The sequence below is a fragment of the Hevea brasiliensis genome, chromosome 1 (genome assembly GCF_030052815.1).
Source record: "Hevea brasiliensis isolate MT/VB/25A 57/8 chromosome 1, ASM3005281v1, whole genome shotgun sequence".
Lineage (NCBI taxonomy): Eukaryota > Viridiplantae > Streptophyta > Magnoliopsida > Malpighiales > Euphorbiaceae > Hevea > Hevea brasiliensis.
In genome coordinates, this window is record NC_079493.1 from 28449120 (window position 1) to 28460939 (window position 11820).

An 11820-nucleotide genomic window follows, 5' to 3' on the forward strand; every position below is an offset into this window, starting at 1 on the left:
CAATACCCTGCTTTAAATGTTGCTTTTGAGTTGAAATCTGGACTAATCTATTTGTTGCCTAAATTTCATGGTCTTACAGGTGAGGATCCACATAAGCATCTAAAGGAATTTCATGTTGTGTGTTCCAGCATGAAACCTCAAGGAGTTTCAGAGGATCAAATCAAGCATCAAGCTTTCCCTTTCTCACTGGAGGGCACAGCTAAGGATTAGTTGTATTACCTTCCTTCTGGATCTGTTAACTCATAGAATGGGATGAAGTAGATATTTCTAGAGAAGTATTTTCCTGCTTCCCGTGCTGCCAACATAAGAAATGAAATTTATGGCATCAGGCAATACAATGGAGAGAGCTTGTATGAGTATTGGGAGAGATTTAAGAAGCTGTGTGCAAGCTGTCCCCATCATCAAATAAGTGAGTAGCTATTGATTCAGTGTTTCCATGAGGGACTTCTACCAATGGACCGCAGTATGATAGATGCTGCTAGTAGAGGAGCTTTGGTTGACAAGACACCAAAAGAGGCAAGGTGGCTGATTGCTAACGTGGCAGCAAACTCTTAGCAATTTGGAATGAGAATGGATCACGCACCTAAGAAGGTTAATGAGGTAAGTACATCTAACCTTGAGAAATAAATTTCTGATTTAACTTCTTTGGTGAGGCAGTTGGCTGCAGGGAAAATGCAAATTGTTAAGGTATGTGGGATTTATTCGGGTTCGGGTTATGCTACTGACATGTGTCCTACATTACAAGAGGATCAATCCATGCAACATGTTAATGCAGTAGGAAATTATGGACAGCCACAACACAGGTATGATCCCTTTTCTAATACTTATAATCCAGGATGGCGAGATCATCCCAATCTGAGTTATGGGAATCAACCGGTGCAAAACCGATACCATCAGCAGAGATAAGTGAATTAACCACCTCCGCCTCCCTTAAATCAAGGTATGTCACTTGATGAAATTGTTAAGGCTTTGGCTAACAATACCCAACAGTTTCAACAGGAGACTAGAAATAGCATTCAAAATATAGAGAGGCAGATTGGTCAATTAGCTTCATCTGTGAGCAAACTGGAAGCTCAAGGTTTTGGAAAGCTTCCATCACAAACAGTCATGAACCCCAGAGAAAATGCAAGTCTGATATTGTTGCGGAGTGGGAAAGAAGTTGATAATCAGACTCCACATGAGCCAGTAAAAAAGAAGAAGCAAGGAAAAAAAGAGTCTGAAGTTCCTGAAATTGAGGTAAATACTGAACCTAAACTGAATAAGGTTAATAATTCTGTTCTTCCTCCATTCCCCTGTAGGTTGGCTAAGACGAAGAAAGAAGAACAAGAGAAAGAAATTTTGAAGACTTTCAGGAAGGTAGAGGTGAGTATATCTTTACTTGATGCGATCAAACAAGTTCCCAGGTATGCCAAATTCCTTAAAGAATTATGCACTACAAAGCGCAAGTTGAGGAATAATGAGAAGATCAGTGTGGGGGAAAATGTGTCGGCATTAATTCAGCGAAAATTACCCCCTAAGTGTAATGATCCAGGTTCGTTTTCTATTCCCTGCAGAATAGGTGATTCTAAATTTGAAAGTGCAATGGCAGATTTAGAAGCATCTATTAATGTAATATGTCAAATTCAGTTTTTCAAACTTTAAATTTGGGTCCTTTGAAAGAAACCAGTGTCATTATTCAGTTAGCTGATCGTTCTAATGCTTACCCATTGGGAGTAGTTGAGGATGTGTTGGTGCAGGTTGGAGGATTGATTTTTCCTACAGATTTTTACATTCTGGATATGGAGGATGATAGTGCTCTCTCATCAAATTTAGCTTTGATTTTGTTTGGAAGACCTTTCCTAAAAACTTCCAAGACAAAAATTGATATGGATGATGGTACCTTAACTATGGAGTTTGATGGAGAGACTGTCAAATTTAATATCTTTGATTCCATGAAGTATCCTGCTGATAATCATTCTATTTTTTCTATTGATGTTGTTGATACATTTGTGCAGGATGTTTTTGAGTTAAGCATGGAGGATGAGTTAGAAAGAAAATCACATTTGCATGAATTAGAGGAAATTCGCCTTAAGGCTTATGAGAATTCTAAGATCTATAAAGAAAAGACCAAGGCATTCCATGACAAACTAATTCTAAGGAAGCAGTTTGTGGTTGGACAAAAAGTTTTATTGTATAATTTCAGATTGAAGCTGATGCCTGGTAAGTTGCGTTCTCCTTGGATTGGACCCTTTGTTGTTACTAATGTATTTCCTTATGGTGCAGTTGAAATTCAAAGTTTAGGAACTAACAAAGTGTTCAAGGTCAACGGTCATGAACTCAAGCCATTTGGGTTTTAGGAGAATTCAGTGGATTAAGGAGCTTTGTCATGTCAAGCTAACGACGTTAAACAAAGGAGCTTCTTGAGAGGCAGGTTCATGGGTGGCTTGTTAGCCACAATCAGATTTGTTTTCTTTCCCTTATTTTATTTTATTTTCTAGCATTTTTTTTTCTTTTCTTTTGCATTTGGGCTTTACATTGGGGACAATGTAAGTTTTAAGTGTGGGGGAGGAGAAATTTGTTGCTGCAATCTTTTTAATTGTTAAAAAAAAATAACAATAATAATAAAATAAAATTTGTTCTCATAAGCTTGATTCATGATTCTATATTAACTCTCGGAGAGAAGTGCTTTGTCCTTGAAATGACTTTTCTATTTTAGATTGAATTTTTGAGATTTTAGGCAAGGTAATAGTAACTTTAATGATGGATTTTCCCTCTTCTCCATACCATAGAGAAATTTTTTCCTGCATAAATCATTTAGGCTTGATTTAATGGTGAAATTATTAGTTATATGTGCTTTAAACTAGTGTCATGCATATTTCAGAACTTTATTTAATCTATCAGGGCACTTTATAATATGTAGATGCATAAATTGGGGGAAATAAAAGGTTGAACTTGAAAATTGCTCCTCTATTTTAGTTAAGCAAACTAACCAGGGGTCTTCATGAACCCCATGTCGATTCTCAGGCCAAAAGCTAGTTAGGATATGAGCAAGGTACTTTTCTGAAGGTGATGATTGAAATAAAAAAAAAAGTGATAACTGTGACAAGAGAGAAATACTAATTTCAAATAAAAAAAAAAGGATATTTCTATCTCCCCTAAGATTTGCAAAGAGCTATAATTATTGTGCCTTGATAAATTAGCCTTGTGTTTTGGTGTGTATTGACTAAAAAATTTTATGGAACTTTAATTGTGTGAGCTTAATTGATTTCAAGCCTTTTGTTTTGTGTTGGAAAATTATTGATATATTGGTATGGTGTTGATGAAATTTATTGTAATGGTTATTACCTTACTTGCCTCTTCTTTTAAGCTCTTAATCTTTTATTAGAGAATGTTGTGATAGGTTGAAGTTAAGGAACTTCTAAGTGAAGTTGATTGAGAATTTAAGTCATGCTTGAGGACAAGCATGGAATAAGTGTGGGGGAATTTAATAAGCGCATAATTTATTAATTTTACTCCCATCACATTAGTGTTTTTAGTGTGTTTTTATGTTTAATTCAGTTGGTTAAAATATATTTATCATCTAGGCATATTTTTAGATAGTTGTGGAATAATTGTGTTAAATGGAGAAATTTTTAGTATTTTACCTTTGCTGTATTTTTCAGATGTTTCTAAAGTTGTGGGTCTCCAAATTGAATGTTGTTTAATCCATTGAAAAGCTAAGATAGACCACTTCAAATGATAAAGAGGGACTAAAGCCCAAATCAGTCTCTAAGGTTGACAAAATGAGCTATGGATCTATTGCAAAAGCCCAGACTCGATGGGTCACGACCAGTTTCAGTATTTATTTTGTATCTGGACTTTTAGACGTCCAAATGAAGCAAGAACAAGCCCAATTGAACCTCAAGAGCCACCTCTACAACTTCTATGAAGGGCTGGATGAGAGATGAGGCCATTTTAATTGTCAAAAAACGGCAATGAAGTCGTCATAATGGGCTGGACCGTCTGACTGAACCAGTCCCAATTTTTGGGCCATAACTTGGACTGTAGACCTCAGATTTGGGTCCATGAGTACCCGTTGGAAAGCTAAGAAATAGGGCTACAACTTTCTTGAAGAGGGCAGAGGCAGATTTGGAAAGGTAATTGCTAAAAATTTGCCTTGATTCCAAAAACGTGAATGCAGGCTGAAAATCTACATCTTGAATTTCAAAACCTTTCCTAGTTTGGTTTGGTTCCTATCTTTGGGATTAGGTTTTTTTAGTATAAATATGTCTTTGGGCAGCAGCTAAGAGCATCCCAATTCACATCTTCATTCTCCATAGACACCATTCAACAGCCTCTCCATTCGTCTTTTAGAATTCTTCTTTAGATTTCTTTATTTTATTTTTCTGTAAGCCATGAACATGAGTGGCTAAGTTTTAATTCAGTTCAAGGGATTCAAGTTCTTATGTGTGATTTGTGAGACCAGGTTCTTAATTTATTATGTCTTTTTGAATACCTATTGTTTTCTGATTTAATTATTTTTGATCTATTGAATGATTTGCTAAAAAGGCCTATTAGTTGATTGTTTGATTTGATCAATTGCTAGTTTATCTTCATAATCCGTAATTGTTGTGTAAGATTGAATATGAGTAGCAATTAGGTTTTATTGATTATGATCCAAGTTTTCGATAATAACCTAAGAAAACAATAGGATGGATTAAATGATTTATGTTTCATAAATTGTTGTTCAGCTTAACTACTTCATTTTCTTAAAGCAGTTATTAATTTGATGAGGATTGCTTAATGCCAACTCAGTTAATAATTAGAGTCAATAAGAGTGCTGGGCTCGAATTGGTGAGTATAGGGGAAGTCAGGGGTTTACCTCGCTATTTAGTAAATCTACGTTAAGTATTCAATAAGAGATAATTGTATTTCTTTTGTCTATGATCAAATCAATGCATTGGAATGCGAATTACCTTGGACTGAAGTTTGTTTAAATTGAGATTTTCATATTTAGTTCTTCAATTTCTGATTTCTTCTGATTTTGTGTTACAATCCTCCCCTCCCCCCCCAAATCTTTGTTTCTTTCATTTTCCATTACACACAAGTGTACGAAAATTAATAATTCAGTCTCTAGGGTTCAACTTGGATTTACCATTTGCTGCAGAAAAATATTTCATTACTGGTAATTTCAGTTAATTTAATTTCTGGTGGATTCGACACCCATCAATGCTTGCAAGGATATTGGATGGTGGTGGTTGTTGTGTGTTCATTATTATCAAAAAAATTAACTATAAAAAATAACTCGATTAATTAGTAAATATATCAAGTAATTAACCAAAATGATTATGGTCTTTTAATCAAATTGGTCCTCCCACTAACTTAGCGAACCCTACACTTCCAAAGTAGGAAATGGAAATCCTAGTTGGATGGATTTCTAGTGGGTGATTCAATTTTTATAGTCTTATTGATCATCCTTAGGCACATCCATTATTGGAATTATAATAAACTATAAGTGAGCAACTCCTTGCCCATCACATCTCATGTGAGGTTCAATCATTTATTTAGCCCCTAATGCTCAAAATCTCAGGCACATCCATTATTGATTTATCTTGCATTAGTTAAGTTGATCCCATTGAGCCAGTAAATATGCAAATAATTTTAATGTCCTCAGGCACATCCATTATTGGCCACCAACTATTTACATATTTACAACATCTCATGCTTAACAATTATTCTTAAGAAAATCTCTTAAATAAATGCATCACATGCAAGTATTTAAAATTTCTTAAAATAATTACCTCAATGGAGGGCCATGATATAATTACTTTAATTATACCATTTTCAACTTAATCATTTGTTTGGAAGATTTAGTGGTTGACTTAATTACTATTATGGTCTAACTTTACACATTATCTAATTGGCATGCATATATCATATACTTGCATACATTCACATACATCTCATGCATACATGGATAAACAAATAATATGGTGTGATCATGGACTTTATAAGGGATTCAATTCTGAGCCACTAAGAATTGAATCAGGGCATTTCTAGGTGTATTTCATTCATTCATTTTACAAGAGTTGCTGAAGGAGTATATAATCAACACTTGATCTTGATTTTCTCCCACTGGTCCCACCAATGCTCTTGACTTCCTTGATCTTCTTGCAATCCAATTACATTGTAATTCTTAGCATACCAAAGTGAATTTACAAGAATATGGACTTTAAAGTCCTCAAATAAATGAAATTACAACCCAAATTATTACAACATTTATAATACATGCCACTAAAATAAAATTAATTATGTTGAAACCCAAAGAAAAATAAAAGAAATAAATCCAATCACATTGGCCTTTAATTGTCCATGATCATCCATCATGCATATTAAAATTTAATAATTAAATAAAATTTACATACTAAAATTAAATTGAATATCACATATTCAACCAAAAATTCAGATTTGAATCTCATTCAAATAAATTTAAATTTAGAAACCCTTTCCAAATTTAATACCTTGAAAACATTTTTCAAAAATTAATTGTGTAATTAAAATTCCTAATTAAACAATTTAATTAGGTATAGGCCTAATTATGGGCCTTAAAATATACAACAATTGCACAAAGGGCCCATAAACCATGCACATACATTAAACACACCTTTAGGGTGTGATTCACATTCATACCGCCACCATGGTGAAATCCGAACAGCTTTGGATCAATCTAAATTTGATCCAATCACACAATTAAACCTCATAAACAATCTTAATGGTAAATATAGTGGCTATAATACCAATTGAAGGAGTGGAAGCGTGATTATTAGGTATTAGAACCTTGAATTTCAAAAATTATTTCTAAGGTTACATGCACCATACAAAGTGTCTTATGAACCTAATCAATTTCCAATGCCCAATTGCATACCAAAACATATTTTAGCATGCATTTAAATTTCATTTGCCATTAAAGATTATGAATTAACAATTAATTCAATCAAACCCTAACTAAAAAAGGGATTTTTAGGTACTAACCTCTTAATGCACAATTGATGCAATCATAGGATGTTCTTAGGACCCCAAATGTTGTCCCTCTAGTTTATCCACCACAAGCACACACCAAGGTAGCAATGACAGCCCCTAGATTGGCTTCTTAAGCCTTGTCGACCAATTATGAGATGCGGTTTATGCTTTGTGAAGATTGTATGAATGTATTGGGTGTTAGAAACACTTTCTAATAATTTAATTCAAAAGGAAATCTTAGTTTTTCCCTTTGAATCAATTGAGAAATTGAAGAGGATAAGAAGAAGCCTTTGTACCGTCACACATATGAGAGAAAAGAGAGGTTGGCTGATTTTTCTTTATATACTTAGGTCAAACCCTAACTCCCTTGCCACATGTCACCACAGGATCCCATCTTCTTATTATTTGATTTAATCCTATGAAGCCATGTGTCAAGCTCCATTTAAATCATAACATGTGGTCTTCCATCATAGGAAGACAAGTGGCAAGATCATATGGTGCCATGTGTCACCATCTCATGGTGCCACATGTCACCATGTGAAAAGACTAATTTGCCCTTACTCTTTAATTTGAGTTCTCAATCCAAAATCATAATTTCTCCTCTTTAAATTAATGTATATCAAATATTAATTAATTAATTAATTAATCTCCATTAATTAATTTCTCATAATTAAATTCATATTTAATCAAATTAAATATAAATTTAATTTATATTATACATCCAATAACCTAGATTTAGTTTCAAGTCATTGTAGGGACTTTGCAATCTTATTACAAACCAAACCTCTTTAATTAATTAATTAAACTCTTTAATTAATCAATTGAATCATATTTTAAATGGTGATTAGCTTGTGTAGATGTGTGACTTACTAGGCTCATTACTTATTGGCAATGAGAAATGATATTAACTCTTGATATCATTAGAACTCTTTCTTACCATAAATGATTTCTCTAAATCATTTCAGGCATCTCATAGACCATGGTTGACACCTAGCATAGTATGCCATGGCCACCCAATCAGTAATAAGGAATACCTTAAATGAACCTTTAATCATATGTTACCATGCACTAGAATCTCTCCGTTACAAAATCCTAATTCGAGCTAGAGTCATGGTTAATGTCAAACCTCATTTGCTATGAACATTATGTTATCTTTTAATTTCAGTTCTTGATTAATTAGATTTTCTTGTCAGAAACTTTTTTCTGACTAAATTTGTCTGTCCTGGCCAGGAACTTGAACCATCAAGAACAATTAAATGAACATAGGATTTTATCCCTATTTACTTAGGGTAACGGATTCCATCTTGATCAACACCTATCTCCATATATAACTAGTAGGAGCCAACACATGCCTATATACCCATACACAGTACAAGTATGAAAGCAGTATCAAACTCAAACCACCTATATACATGATAACTGTGTTATCTCAGGTCTAAAGATTATATGCAATGATATGATATATGACAATGCATTGACAAGAGTAAACTCTATGTGCATATCATAAGCGTCACTGGTTCGGTTTACTTATCATGTATAAGTGCCTATCATGTTTGTTATGTGGCATGAGACTCACCACTCCATCTTATTCATATCTCATATAAATACCATGGGAATAAACATGATTATAATCTTTCAGGATAAGTCATGTCCTTTGTGAAGTATCCTCGATTGTGAATCGGTTTGTGATACTTTGTGCTAGAAATATTGTCACTCATATTCTTAACAACTTAAGAATAGAATTTCTAACAAAATATCAATGGACCTTTTCTATTACACATAAATATATTATGTAAACGGAAAAGTAAAGTTGTCTTTCATTAATAAAATATGTACAAGATATATACAAAATGATATGTTCTAGGGTATACTACTAACAATGTTTTGGTACCCCCTTAGTATTGATTCTAGATATTAGTTGAAGGACTAAAAAGTGAAAATTAATATTAGAAGAACAAGGTTTTGAACTTAGGATTTTTGACCTAGAGATAGGCTAAAATTCTATATGGAACTAATAATTAATCACAGGAACTTAATGAATATTGGTTAATTTAATCGCCACGAAAGTAGAGTTTAGGTTAGTTAAGATACAATTTGAGTACCTGATACACTTGTATTATATAGATATTCTTAAGTATATTTGTATAATATTTCATAGCATTTAGATAAGTAAAACCATGCATAATCATCAATTTCATCAACTTTTGTTAATTCCATTGCCAAGCTCTGAATTCTATGTTTTCTATATGTTGCCAGGTGTTTTGAAGAAGTTTCAAGGCATAGGAGCAAAGAAGAAAGCTTGGAAAGACCAAAGGATAAAGAAGTGTTGCTGATACACCTTACACGAGTTGTGTAAGCAAAGCCACAGTCCCGTGTAACCTACTGCCAGGAGAAAGCTAAAGAGCTAAGGAAGAAACAAAGTACACGGGCCGTGTATCATGACCCATGTAAATTATGAAGACCCGTGTAAGTCTCTACTAGGCCAGTCTTGAAGATTTCTCTGAAGAACAAAAGTACACTGGCTGTGTAATCAGGCCCATGTAACTTCCTGAGGTCCATGTAAACTCCTGTCCCTATACAAGAGGCAACCATTCAAGCTCCCGTAAGTTACACGGCCCTGGGCAGTGTAGTGACACACGGGCCATGTATCACGCGATAGCCAGTTTTCTGAATTGATTTCAACTTTAGTTTCTACATAGGGGAGAGAGTTCTAATGCTTTTGGGACTCTAAAAACCTAACCCTAGACTTGGAATATAAATAGAAGCAGCAGAAAGCAAGAAGACAGTTAAAGAAATCCTAATCCAGACCTAATCTCATTTTCACATATACAGCCGTCTTTAAGAGGAGAGCATCAACACGAAAGGGAAACCTTCAGCCGAAGTTCCACAAGTCTAAGGTTGCAGGAAACCCTCATTGGTTCCTTTGTTCTATTTCTTTAAGCGGATTGTTCATGTTCTTTCATTTTATTTTTATTATGTTTGTTAAACTCACCATGAGTGAGTAATCTCTTAATTCTGGAATTAGGAGAGTAACACTTATAATCACTATTATGGATAAATATTGAGTTTTATTTATTAGATTTGAGTTTTGTTCTTTGATTCAATTTCTTGCGAGCTAAATGCATGCTATGTGTCGGTACCCACTTAGTATTGATTACAGATATTAATTGAAGGAATGAAAGGTGAAGATTAATATTAGAAAATCGGGATTTTTAACCTAGGAAATCTGAACTAGAGATAGGATGATGACCTTTGTGGAGTTCCATAATTAATCATAGATCTTAAAGGGTTTCTATTAGGACTAATCACCAATGAAAGTAGGGTTTAGCTCTAATCGAAACACACCTTAGGTGCCTTGAGAGAGGATCTAAGATATCTTAGGATTAATTTCCATCAAAGTAATGATACTCAATCCAATGAATAAACAACATTAAAATCTATAATAAGGTTAAAGTGTGAAATCTTAATTTTGGAATTGTTTTAATAGATAGTTTTATTCAAAGTTAATTTCCAGCATCCAAGATAGATTCAATTCACTCTCCCATTTTAATCGTTAGCCTAGACAGTCAAAATTGCTATGTAGTTTAGTACTTGCTAATTAATTTCTCATGGGACGATACTCTACTCACCATTCTATTACTTGTTAGCGATCCGTGCACTTACGGTGGTTGTAAAACCAGCAAATAAATTTTTGGCACCGTTGTCAGGGAATTTAGTTTTAGTAATATTAAGCAATAGGCAATTTAGCTTATTTAGGCATTTTTATTGACTATTTGGTTTTATTTCTCTTATTTTCTCTCAAGTATTTGGTCTGGTGCATGACCAGAGCAAAGCTAGAAGAAGAAGTTTTAGACTTGGATCCCGAGATAGATAAGACTTTAAGAGCCATCAGGAGAGAAAGGAGACACCAAGAACAAGATCAAGGAAATCCAGAAACTCTAATAATGGCCGATAATGATAATATGCCAAGACTCCTGAGAGACTACGGAGCTCCATCTATACAAGGATTCTAGCCCAGTGTTACGAGACCCCCAGTGGAAGCCAACAATTTTGAACTAAAACTAGCATGGCTCCTAATGATTCAACAGACCCAATTTGGAGGTTCACCTACAGAAGATCCGCACTAACACCTCCATTGCTTTCTTGCCCTATGTGACACATTCAAGATGAATGGAGTCTCTGATTAAGCTATAAGACTCAGAGCATTTCCATTCTCCCTTCGAGATAGAGCAAGGAAGTGGTTACTTTCTCAACTAGCTGGAACATTCACCACTTGGGAAGACCTCTCACAAGCTTTTCTAGCAAGGTATTTCCCACCTACAAAGACTGCAAAATTGAGGGTTGAACTCAACACCTTCAGACAGAAGGAAGGTGAATCACTCTATGACGCATGAGAGAGATATAAAGATATGTAGAGGGAATGTCTACACCATGGCATAGAGGATTGGCTCCTAGTTCAGAATTTCTATAATGGGCTACTGCCCTCTACAAGAAGCATAGTAGATTCAGCTGCAGAAGGTGACCTAATGGGGAAAATGGTAACACAAGCACTTAAACTTTTGGAGAGGGTCACGTATCACAACTACGAATGCTCAAATGAAAGGGGAAATACAAAGAGGATAGTAGGGATCCTGGAAGTGGATGACCTAAGTATGATAAATGCTCAATTTGACCAGCTCACGAAGAGGCTCAATAGAATGCAAACCAATGCTATAGGAATGAGCAACCAGCACTACGACAGCTGTGGAGGAGGTTATATGACTTCAGAATGCAACAACTTTAATGAACCCTCCACAGAACAGATGAACTATGTGAATAACAGAGGCAACTCAACAATCCATA

General features: G+C 34.6%; 2 non-coding genes across 2 annotated transcripts; both read right to left on the bottom strand.

Annotated features, from left to right (window-relative positions):
• Positions 1-300: 300 nt before the first annotated feature.
• On the bottom strand, positions 301-407 carry LOC131169636 (small nucleolar RNA R71). The gene has a single exon (XR_009140523.1). It is a non-coding gene; the product is annotated as a small nucleolar RNA R71 (small nucleolar RNA).
• A 10902-nt stretch (positions 408-11309) lies between these two features.
• LOC131169860 (small nucleolar RNA R71) lies at positions 11310-11416 on the bottom strand. Its single transcript, XR_009140795.1, has one exon. It is a non-coding gene; the product is annotated as a small nucleolar RNA R71 (small nucleolar RNA).
• Between the last annotated feature and the right edge of the window lie 404 nt (positions 11417-11820).